Here is an 11,623-nt window from a genome sequence, read left to right on the forward strand (position 1 = left end):
AAACGAAGGCTCAGCTGAGGTCACCAGTTCTTGCCACTGCTGAACAAAGCAGGCAGAAGTCACTTGCATCCCTCCATCTCTACTGATTTCATCTGGATTCAAACCAGGACATACAGGGTAGGTGAAAGGCACCTGAAGACATTAAGAATCTGCATTTCTGAGAGCCTTGATTAATTAACCTAGAAGCTCTTGTGATTGCTCCTTTGTACGTGCCAGTGAGGTCGAAAGAGACAGGATTTATAAGCACTCCCCCTGTGCCTTTGAGCTAAGTAGGCACAAATCTCTTTCTTCCTGCAGACAGTTTTAACAAGCAAAATGCTCTCAGTTGTCACCAAAGTGACGTCCTGTTTGCTGTGGAATTAAAAGCCATTATGTGAAGGGACTGCTTCAAGGTGGGAACAGATAAAGTCTACTGTAATAGCTGGTCAGATCCAGGACTTAAGCAGGATTCAATCAGATCCTTAAAGAGGCAGGAATATCAGGGGCCAGAAAGGTCAAAGAAGAAATGGTCTTGGCAATTTGAGAGATGTGAACATTCCCTCAAGGCAATAGCCCTTCAGATCATACTAGCAGACATGTTTCTGCCTGGAAACAAGAATAAAACCATGTGTGTCTCTTGTGAGAGCCCAGCTTCACTCAGTCCATATTGTCAATATACGCTGAAATGCCTGAGAATGGGTTATCAAGCTATTAGTTGGTATCAGTGGGAAAACTGAGGCACAAAGAAACTGAACTTTCTAACTGAGTTAGACAATGACAGTTAGAAAGTGCAAACGGGTTTTCTAAATTCAAGAATAATCTGCAGAATTCCTTCCATATCTAAAAGATCCCAGAGACACAGAACAAACGCACTAGAGCAAATACTACCACCACTGAAGACAAATTCAGATGAGGAAATTATTCTGCTGCTTCCATCTCTTACCTTTGAAATTTCATCTGGGTACACTACCTTTCTTCACCTCCCATTTGAAAGGTTGATTTCTCTTGTTATATGCTGCTTTTTATTTTCTGGCAATTCCCTGCCTATTCTTGTTTTTTGATGGCGAGTTAACTCATGAACCCGGGCTGAATACAGTGCCAAGTGGATCAGACCCCTTCTATGCTAGCAATTTATAATATATTACATGGTCACAGCAGCTAGATGCTTACTGAGACTCTGACCCACATTATCTAGAATGAGTGTTTCATATTGTCAAACAGTTGCAGCTTCAATAAAATACCCCTCAATCCACCCAGCAAATCTGATCTTGTGACTCGAGATCTGTGGGGACAGAAGTCAGTACAAATATCAGGGATTGCAAAATCATAGTTCTGCAGTGAATTTCTAGGAAGCAATAATGTCAGATATTTTATCAATTACAACTAACTCAATTCCTACCACATGCGTAGATGAAATACATCTGTTTGCACTATAATGTGAAGTTAATCTCATCATTAATAATTCTTCTCATATTTATCTTAATATTGTTAATTACATGGGACTTGCTGGGTATGAGTACAAAAGCATATGTAATTTGTCTTTTTTCCAAGAATTTCCAGTGCAATTTACCATTAATTACTTGCTGCTTAATACAACAACCTCCCCCAAAGAATAATTCCAGCATTATTATGGCATCCTAGAACAGTTGCTTAGGCTTTTTATTCTGCATAATATGCCATTAACAAGAAGGGTGAAAAAACCCTACAGCCATTTTTACATCCTAAATGGTATGCTAATAGACAGCAAAATTTGGATAATTTAACAAGATAAAGGCTGTCCTTGAACTTTACTTATTAATGATAGATTCTATCTTAATTTTAATGATTTATGAGCATGCTTATATAGCATATTCTCTAGTGTGGGACTTATCCAGTGCCTATTTGAGGCTTCAGATAGATTTTCTTTGGCTTTAATGTCCTTTTAATAGGCAGTTTATGACCTGAGTGTTAAAAAGAAACATGTTCTGGCCAGAAGCTGCTTACTATTGCACAGAGCATTTAGCAAACTTCTGGAGGGAGTAATCCAGCAATAATGTGGAGTCATAGATGTTGTATCATGTAAATAGTGCTTTATAGCTTATAGAAGACTGGGGTCTTTGTAGATTACAGATGTAGCTACTGCATGATAAAACAGGTGCATGTGAACATGACTTGATTCTGTTTGAAATGAATGGAAGGATTATCAAAAGTAGGTCTATGACAAAAAATTCCAAGAATTAATTTTGAGATATCATAGCTATGTCTAAATAGAAAAGTAAACTTGGGCACACACTGAGAGTGTAGCCCCCTGATACTCTAGGCAGGGTAGCTGATGAAAGATAAGCTTTGATCCTTTCTCATCCCCAGATCTGAACATCCTTCCCACAGAAACCAACACGTTATGTATGGAGAGACATTGCATGTTCAGGAGCACCCTTATTTGGATAGAGGTCAATGAAATCAAAACCATTCTTGTGTCCAAAGATACAGATCTATGAGGTATACTAGAAGCTCAGGCATTTGCCTTTGGATAACTCACAGAATGTCTTTAACTTAGAGTTTTTTAACTGTCCTGAATCTGCAGCCCAGGCTAGGAGAAGAGTCTTCAGGTACCTAGGGTTTTTACACCTCTCTCCTCCCCTCTGAAAATACTCACTGAACAGACACTAACACAGGGAAAGACCTTTTGTTTCTCTCTTAATCTGTCCATTGAGCTCCAGTTCCAATCTCAGCCAAATATCTTCAGCAAAGGAAGAAAGGAACTTTCTAGCATCATCAAAACCAGCCCAGAGAAACAGCCCTGCCAAAAATCCAGACAAGAACTAACCAGTGTGCAGGATCACACCATCATCACGTAAAACAGAGCAAGACAATCTGCCCATTAACTCTGTTCTTAGCTCTCTGACCTCTTTTTACAGTGACTCCTCTTTCCCCCTATGGAGCAATCACTTAACAATAAGAGTAAGCAGCAACTGAAGTAAACACAAGAGAGAAGCAAGAGAGCTAAGAGTGCTGTTGGGATTCCTTAAATATTCATCAGACATTGGTATGGCTCTCAGGTTCCTCCAACTGCAAAAGATCTAATGAAAACTGTAGATGTCAGTCTGACCTGTGGTACCTAACCATAGTTCCCTTCAGTCCAAGTGTCAATTTCTATTACTTTAAAATTCAGTGCTGAATTACTAAACAACAGATTGCAAACTGCATTGGGTTTACATGATAAGGTTTTGGTAGCAGCGGGGATACATAGGTGGCTTGTGTGAGAAGCTGCTAGAAGGTTCCCCTATGTCAATAGGGAATACTAGCTCCAAGATGTACCCACCACTGGCCAAGACTGAGCCCATCAGTGATGGTGGCAGCACCTTTGGAATAACATATTTAAGAATGGGAAAATTTATTTCACAGGATCAATTGTAGCTGGAGAGAGGAGTGAGAATATGTGAGACAAACAGCTCTGCAGAAATCCAGGTCAGTGCAGCAGAAGGGCAGGAAGTGCTTCAGGCTCCTGGGCAGAGATTCCCTTGCAGCCTATGGTGCAGATCAGAATGAGGCAGGCTGTTACCCTGCAGCCCATGGGGGTCCATGATGCAGCAGATCTCCACCTGCAGCCCAGGGAGGACCCCCTGTTGGATCAGCAGAAGAGTGTGAGGAGTTCTCCTACGAGGAGGAAGGAGCAGCAGAGACAACATGGGATGAACTGATCACAATCCCTGTTCCCTGTCTGTGTCGCTGGAGGTGAGAAGGTAGAGAAAATGGGAACAGAGCTAATCTGAGGAAGAAAGGATGGGTGGGGGGAAGGTGTTTTAAAATTTGGTTTTATTTCTCATTATCCTGCTCTGATTTGATTGGTAATATATTACACTAATTTCCCCATGTCAAGTCTGCCTGTGACAGGAACTGCTGAGTGATCTCTCCCTGTCCTTACTTCACCCCGCAAGCTTTGCTTTTCTGTCCCCTGTCCAGTTGAGGATGGGAGTGACAGAGTAGCTTTGGTGGGCACATACCAAATAAATAAACTCAAAATGCACCAGAATTTCACTTAATCTCGTCATACTATTCATCCACCCACGTTATAACTGACTGAAACTAAACCATTTGGGTTATTACAAAAGTTAACCAAAAGACTTAAGCTCTGAAGTTGGCCAGAAAGCAGAAGTTTCAGACTTCTAGGTAGTGCCACAATGCCTTTGTAAAAGTGCTTGCAATGAATTGGATTAGATTATGCTAAGTGAATTGCATGTTATTATATGTGAAGCTGAAGCACTGCTCCTGAGCCTCTCAGAAGTGAAGCACAGAAAAGTTCCGAACAATCAAGACTTGCCTGTGAAATACAGCAGCTTAGTCAAATCCCCATTTCCTCACAGAAATCTTTTTCATTACAAAAGTACTTCAGCAGTACCCAGTACCCACAGAAACAGGTTGGGGTTTTTTTCTGGAACTGAACGTGGTATGGATGAGAAAAGGGTAAAGAGGCACATTTAGTCCTGCAAAACCCAGAGTGAGAAGAACTCGTGATACCATTTTGTTCTGCTCTGGTACTGCCTACTCCAGAATTTCAAATACTTTACTCAACCACTTCTATGTAGAAAAAAATCCAAAAGCCAAAAAACTCCCCCCAAAAAACCCAAACCAAAAAAGCATCCCCCAAAAAACAAACAAAAAAAAACCCACCACAAAACTGAGAGTCTAAACCCAAATGCCTTGTGGAACAATTGGAAATATAAAAGCATCAAATCCTAGGGGAGGAAGAAACTGAAATGGAACGAGGAGTGGAAAAACATTCATACCGTCACAGACTTCTATTGTGTTTTGTATGAAACACATTACTTTTACTTTTAGCTGTTTTACTGTCTCCATTTTGTTAACATTTCATATTTGTATATTCTCCAGGTGTATACATGCAGACACCCTGGAACAAAGCCACCATTGTCTACAAACTTTTCCTTTGCGTTTAATGTCCTGATTCACAGGAACTTTGAAGAGCTGTTGTGTTGAAATCATCCCACTTATGGAGCTCAAAAATTAGAGGTAAAGAGGAATTTCCAACAGTTTGAAAACACTCTGAAAAGCTTCTGACATTCAGTTGATCTTATGATGGTAAGTTGATTGCTTCTGACTCCATCCATTAAAGGTCACTGGTTGGTATTCCCTCTCTCACTCGCTCTGTCTCACATGCATGCACACACACTAATATTTTCTCTTATTGTCTGCATATTTTCTGAGGTATAGAGCAAAGCCAGACACCAGTCCAGTATATATCAGAGAATATGACACCATTCCAGAGAAGGATTATGCCAAAATGTTGCTATCACTCAACACTTGTAACATCTCTGTGTATTTGCTGTTCACTTATCACTTTTTGCCTTGGGTCCTACCAAGTCGGTTGCTATACATCTTGCATCTTCCAAATATATAAGTCATCTGCACTCTGTCAAGCACTTCTCAGAGTTACATTTCCTATGGTAATGCCTTTGGTGTGAGCTATCCTATTTTTTTGGAAGCTGTCTTCTCATCCCAAACTGGCCACCGTGACTGAACATTGAAAAAGCATCACTTAAAAAGTATAACATGAGCTTTGTAATTATTTACAATGACCCAACTAGATTTGCAATAAGAATGAAAGACTCCTATGATGATTTCACAAAGTGGGAAGGTGTGACTATTAGAAACACATGGGTTGCAGTTAGTCAGGCTCATACTACATTTAACTCTGAATCAGAGATTCATCTTTTCTCATAAACGTTTATGCTCAGGCTGGTAATTGTTTCTCTCTGAATACATAGAATTACAGTTTACATTTGTGCCTTTTGAGATGCAGCAAAGTAGACAGATGTACAAAGCACATACTTCTTACTAATGCAAAGGTACCCCAATCAAGGTGAAGTCCCTATGTCTCATGGAGTATTGTACTTCTGGAGGGTGAAATGGAGATTGTCTTTTTAAACTGCAGGTGGAAAATTTTTCACAAAGTCATGTAGTCAGGAAAATCATTGAAAAGGGATAATTACAAACCATGGACAGACGATGGGGTTTGCTCTCCGTCAATACTAGATGACAAATGTCCTTGTATTCAAGATCACTGTGCACATCACTACTCAATGGCCCTTAGACAGAAAAAGAGCGTTTTCAGTTTAACACAGAAATAATGTACTGTGGTTTTCAGAGGTAGATCTACAATGGATGATTATTAGTAGTGCATAAAAAAAAAGTATTGATCAGGCTCCCAGTACCTATTCTTCAATGAGCTCATAGAGAGCATATGCAGAATAGTCAGCCCTCCCCAAGTCTCTCCCAACAAGGAGCTTGAGAAATGGCTTTATTATGGACAGTACTTCCAATAGATTTTTTTTCTATTGAAATTTTTTACAACATTAGTGACCAGGATGTAGCACAATACACAGACAGGTAAGTTTGATTTGCAAGAAGCACAACTAAGAACAAGAATATAACACAACTGTTTGTTCTCTGGTAACATTTTGTTGTTGCAAAGACTTTCCTTTTTTCCCCCTCAGTTATGCAGAAATTTTGTCTACTTCTGTTTGAAATGTGCCACACTAAAATATGCTTTTTGCTTTGGTACTTTCTTTGTAGACTTTTGTACTCTGCTGAAATTGCTCAAGGCTGCCAGAAAGCCTGAATGAGCTGAACTGAACTCCGACATGATTGGTAACATCCAGGTTACACAGATTTGGGGATGACTTGACATTTTTTGCTGGTTTTACTCAGAGCACCTATCTCAGGAACATTCTGATTTAGTGTCTGCAATATCTGTCCATGGGCAGGACTTCTTTGCTTGTAACAGCTTGCTATTTATTGTCTAACACCACCAGCTATGAGGACAGGGAACTGTGCTTTTATCGGGATCTGTATGTTTTGTATGTGGGCTAGCAGGATTTAATTCTAACAGCACTTAGAGAGGAGTTAAGAGTCAGTTGCACAAATGTCAATGTGCCGAGCATGCACAGGGCTGCCAGGTATGATTCTCTCATCTGTTCAACATCTGCTCTTCTGGCAGTTGGAAGGTAGCTAGGATGTCCTAGGACATCTAGAATGACATAATGTACTTGTTTAGGCATCTGAGTCCCAACTAAGTTTGCTGCAGTGCTCATTGGCAACAGGAGAGAGGGAAGTCTAGAAAAGAAGATATGGACAGCCTTCCTTTCTAGCTGCATAAAATTCAGACTTTGAACAGGCAGTATTTACATCCCACCCCTTCTAATCAGAGAAGGTCTCAAATTGCAAAAATCAAATTTCACTCAAATCCAAAGAAATCCAGAGTTTTGGAGAAATCCTCTAGAAAATAGATTCCAGAGTCTCTGGTCTACAGATTCTCTCCAGTCTCCAGCAATTCCTTGTTACTATTTACTATTTGTCTGTCACCTTGCTGTCATTTGAAGCACACCTTGGAGTTAGCTCTCGGAATCTGACTCTGTGTATAGTTCTGTAAATGTGCCCTTTGGGTCATGTAAGTTTAATGCTTTCAAATGTTTTGTTATTGGATGTTTCTCTGATTGATAGCACTAATTTCACAACGACTATTCCTATAAGACTAATTTTTTTTGATCCTCGTAAATGCTGAGGGATCACATTAGATGACAGAAAGAAGGAGGATGGTAATGATGCATTTCCAGACTCCTCCCAGAAAACAAACCACCATCTTGCAAGGCCTTCCCTTTTTGCCTGCATATGTTTTTAAAATACAGACTGTCTTTTGTGGTCTGATGTTATACTGTTATTTCAGGGTGAGAAGAACGCATTTCTATTAACTATTGAGTATCTTCTGCTGGAAAATTAACAAGGCACAAGGAAATGCTCCTTGCATCAGAGTTATTTGCTCCTTGTCTGTGTTTCAAACATCAGTGATGCTGTTCTGTTACAGACTTCATCCGAGAAGCACTCATATTGCCAGTAGTGCATGACAGTGTCTTATCTTCCTTCTGGTGGAAAGCAAGTGAGGCGAAGGCAGCTTCAAAAGCTCTGTTTCTTTTTTTTTTTTTTTTTTTTTTTTTGTGATAAACATGGTCTGTGGTACGTGTAGCTCCATCTTTCTGCTAACTGAATAGACATCACACCACTTTGGATCATTCTCATGCATTCCAGTGGAAAACCTAATTTACGATTCATAATGAAAGAGCAATTTTGGGGCTAGAAATGCTGGAGTTATTTCTGTTTACTTGAAGACACTCAGGCCTATCAAGAACTGTTGCTTATAAAAGTAAGTGCAGCTGGGTATGGATGAAATAGAGGGATCCCTTTTCACTATCTGCCCCTGGAGCAGTTATTACAAAACATTACTAAATTGCTAAGGCTACTGGTCCTGCCATGTGCCTCAAGATCACTGTGATTAACCAAATATGCAAGCTGTGTCATCCCAACCTGCCTGCTTTGATAGCAGTTTGCCAGTCCAGGTCATCCATCCAGGTCAGAATGCTTGTCTCTGTTATCTTAACATGCATTCAAATTTCAAAAGAGAAACCACAGTCATGAAAGACTCAGGATGGAGCTGAAGACAGAATCTACATTCTGAAATGCAGCAGAGAATGCTAGTTCATTATGGTTTTTCCCTTGTACCTCAATATATAATACAGCCATGCTACTTCATTTTATTCCTAAAAGCTAAAGCAACCTCCCAAAGGTCACCTGGGGAGTTCCCCTAATGCCCCCATGCCTGCCTGCATTGTCTTTCCTTCAGTCTTTAGGTCACATTGCTATTTACAATTCTTATTATTTCAGTTTTTCCTCTTTGATGTGCAGAACTTTTAATTTATATTTCATGTACTTTTCAGTATGTATGGAAAGTTTCATTTGATTTCTAACTTGGTATTTCCACCAACTCACAACTCATTGATGCTCCATCATATTTGTTGTTAAGTATCTCTAGTTTCGAGTAGTTTCATCATTTAGTCTAAATTTCCTTTCTGACTCTAGAGACTTCTAATTAAGCAGACTGCCTTGAAAACAGCTCACATTACCGATTAATGTGAACAGGGTCTTCCCTTTGCTAGCGCTTTGTTATTTCATGGATTTTGCCATTAGTTAGGACTGTGGTTGGAAATTTCAAAGCTGTGTTCCTTTTCTTTTGATGTAGCAAGGGCAGACAAGGCTAGTGGATGAATTACAAGTCCCTGAAAGTTGAGTTATCTAATTAAGAGAGGGTAGCTGTATTCAGAAAGTCACTGGACAACTCAGAGACAGAACTTTGCTCTCCACCCCTTTATAGAGTGGTTACAAATGAAGAGGAAAATATTACCTGAAAACCAGATTTGAGCAATACGGAAGGAGTTAGACTCATTTTCAAATATGTTTTTCCAACTAATACTCTTGCGTGGTTTAAAATTATCCTGACAGAAAAACAATTGAGGCAGCTTTTAAACTAATGATACAATCCCATGGATAATTTCCCCTAAATAGCTCAGAGATCTGACTGAATGATTCTATATATCATTGCAGGAAGCAATTTTACTCAATGGTTTCTACCTGCTGGATATCATAGTGTATTACAGATTGAGTAAACGCCTTTGTCTGAAATCAGAATCAAACTGGCTTTGGAGCAAAACTTAAAACCCTGAGGGTGAGAGAGCTAAGATGCCCTCTCTGCAGTCTAATAGTTAACAAAATAGTAATAAGAATTATGACAGTGCCCAAGACCAAAACAATAATATTGTGCCTTGCCTATAAATTTGGTCTTGCTCTAAGATAAACTGTCCCTTCTTCAGAGGACACATAGACTGGATCTCTTGCTCATTCAATCCTTTACCACCCTCAGGTGGAAATATTTGTTTGTCCTCTGTTAGGATGGAATTCATTGTCTCACTTTCCAATTAATACGTGTTCTCTTACATGTATCTGTTGCAATGTTTCTCTTAGCCAGCTCAAGGGAGATGACAAGCTCCTGGATGACAGTTTCATATATTGCAGAACACCACATACTTGTTTATATATCTCACAGATACTTTGTCTTCTGCTGCAACCATCTGTCCAAGCCATGTGGCAGAGACCTGGCTAAAACCTGCTCTAGCTGTCAATTCCCAGAACCTGTTTGTAGGGTTTGTGCTTCTTTTGCCCTGGTCACATACTCTGGCTAAATGGACAGGTCAGTTGGGCCCAGACCAGAAGAGTCACCTCTGTGATGGGTGTCTTGTTATGCAACATAACCTTCATCAGCATTTGCCCCCATTCTGCCACCCACAGACAGGTCTCTTGCAGCTTTCCTGCTCAGGGAAGTGTTGCAGGTCATCTGGATGGAAAACCTTATAAATTGTAGGTATGGGGAAGCAGTCATTGATGGATGGTGGTGACTGAGCTAATTTCCAATGGGGTAGTGAATTGTCTTCAAGTAATAAAGCCTTTTGTATGATAATCTGCAACTGAAGGTGAGAAGGGCATTCATAAACAATCATCAACACCAGAGCCACATCCATCCTCTTTGAAGCAGCTCTGCTACAGCATGAAACACAGTGAAACAAAAAGCTGGAGCACAAAGTAAGATGCTTACGTTAAAAAACCCAAACAAACAAACAAGCAAGACACCGTTCTCATTTCTATAGGCTGAAGCATGAGCAAAAGCTCAGGAGGGCAAGAACAGATTTTTCTGACAGAAAGAAAAATCAGATGACAGAGACAGCTGAGCCCAAGGTTCTGCAAACGTACCTCTCACACCGCACATTTCAATGGCTATGATAAAAAAACAACACAAACAAGTCTGCATCTTTGCCAGCCTGCAAGCTTCATTCCTGGCCATTGTGTTTGAGTCACAAATAAGCAGTAATTTATGTTCTGAGGACTAGCCCCAGTGAATAGAACCATAAAAACAATTCCCAGCCATTTGTTTGTGTGTATTTTTTTCTAAGGTTAGCATTTATTTTAGATGACACTTTTTTCCCCTCTTGGCCAAGACAGGATTCTTTTTTCCCTGCTTTTTATCAAACTGACAGGTGATATTGCTTTAAATTGGGTACTGCATCGTCAACAGAGCCTTTCTCATTTCAGACCTGAAGCGACAGTCGGGTGGGTGAGAACTCATTTCACCCTTTATTTACTAAATGCAGATTGGGGTTTCAAGAGCAGGAAGAGCAAGAGAAGGGGAAAGGGATGCCCTGGGTGATAATGGGAATGAACAAGAGAGGACAGAAATAGAACAACAAAGCATGAAGCAGGCAGGAATTTATTGTGGGGTGATTAGATTAACATCCATCTTTTTGTCTATAAACCATTCCCACAAGCATAGGTTTTGAATATACTTTGTCTCCTGCCATTGCTCCTTCCCCATTAACAAAGAAAAAGGTGACAGGGGCTTGAGAGGATGCTCCTGGTAGTTCTCAGTGCACTGTGGATGTAGCTAAGGGGGTTACAGATCAGAGGTGAAATACAATTTCAGACTGAAATCCTGGGTACCTCAGTTTCTCTTGCATACCACACCCAGCCTGGGGCCCAGAAAGAAGCAGTTTCATAAAGAAAGGAGGGAGATTGCCTAGCTGATATGATGGCCTATCTGGTTAGTCCTCAATACCTGCAGGATCCTAAGAGCACATTACACAGAAAATATGATAAAAAGCAACTCTTGAGCCTACACTAAAAGAGAGAATGTTTCTGGGCAGTGTGAATGCATGCATGTGTTTGTTAAGTTGGACATACATAATATTTCATTTAGGAAACAGCCTCTCAG

This window comes from Lathamus discolor, chromosome 3 (assembly GCF_037157495.1).
Source record: "Lathamus discolor isolate bLatDis1 chromosome 3, bLatDis1.hap1, whole genome shotgun sequence".
Lineage (NCBI taxonomy): Eukaryota > Metazoa > Chordata > Aves > Psittaciformes > Psittacidae > Lathamus > Lathamus discolor.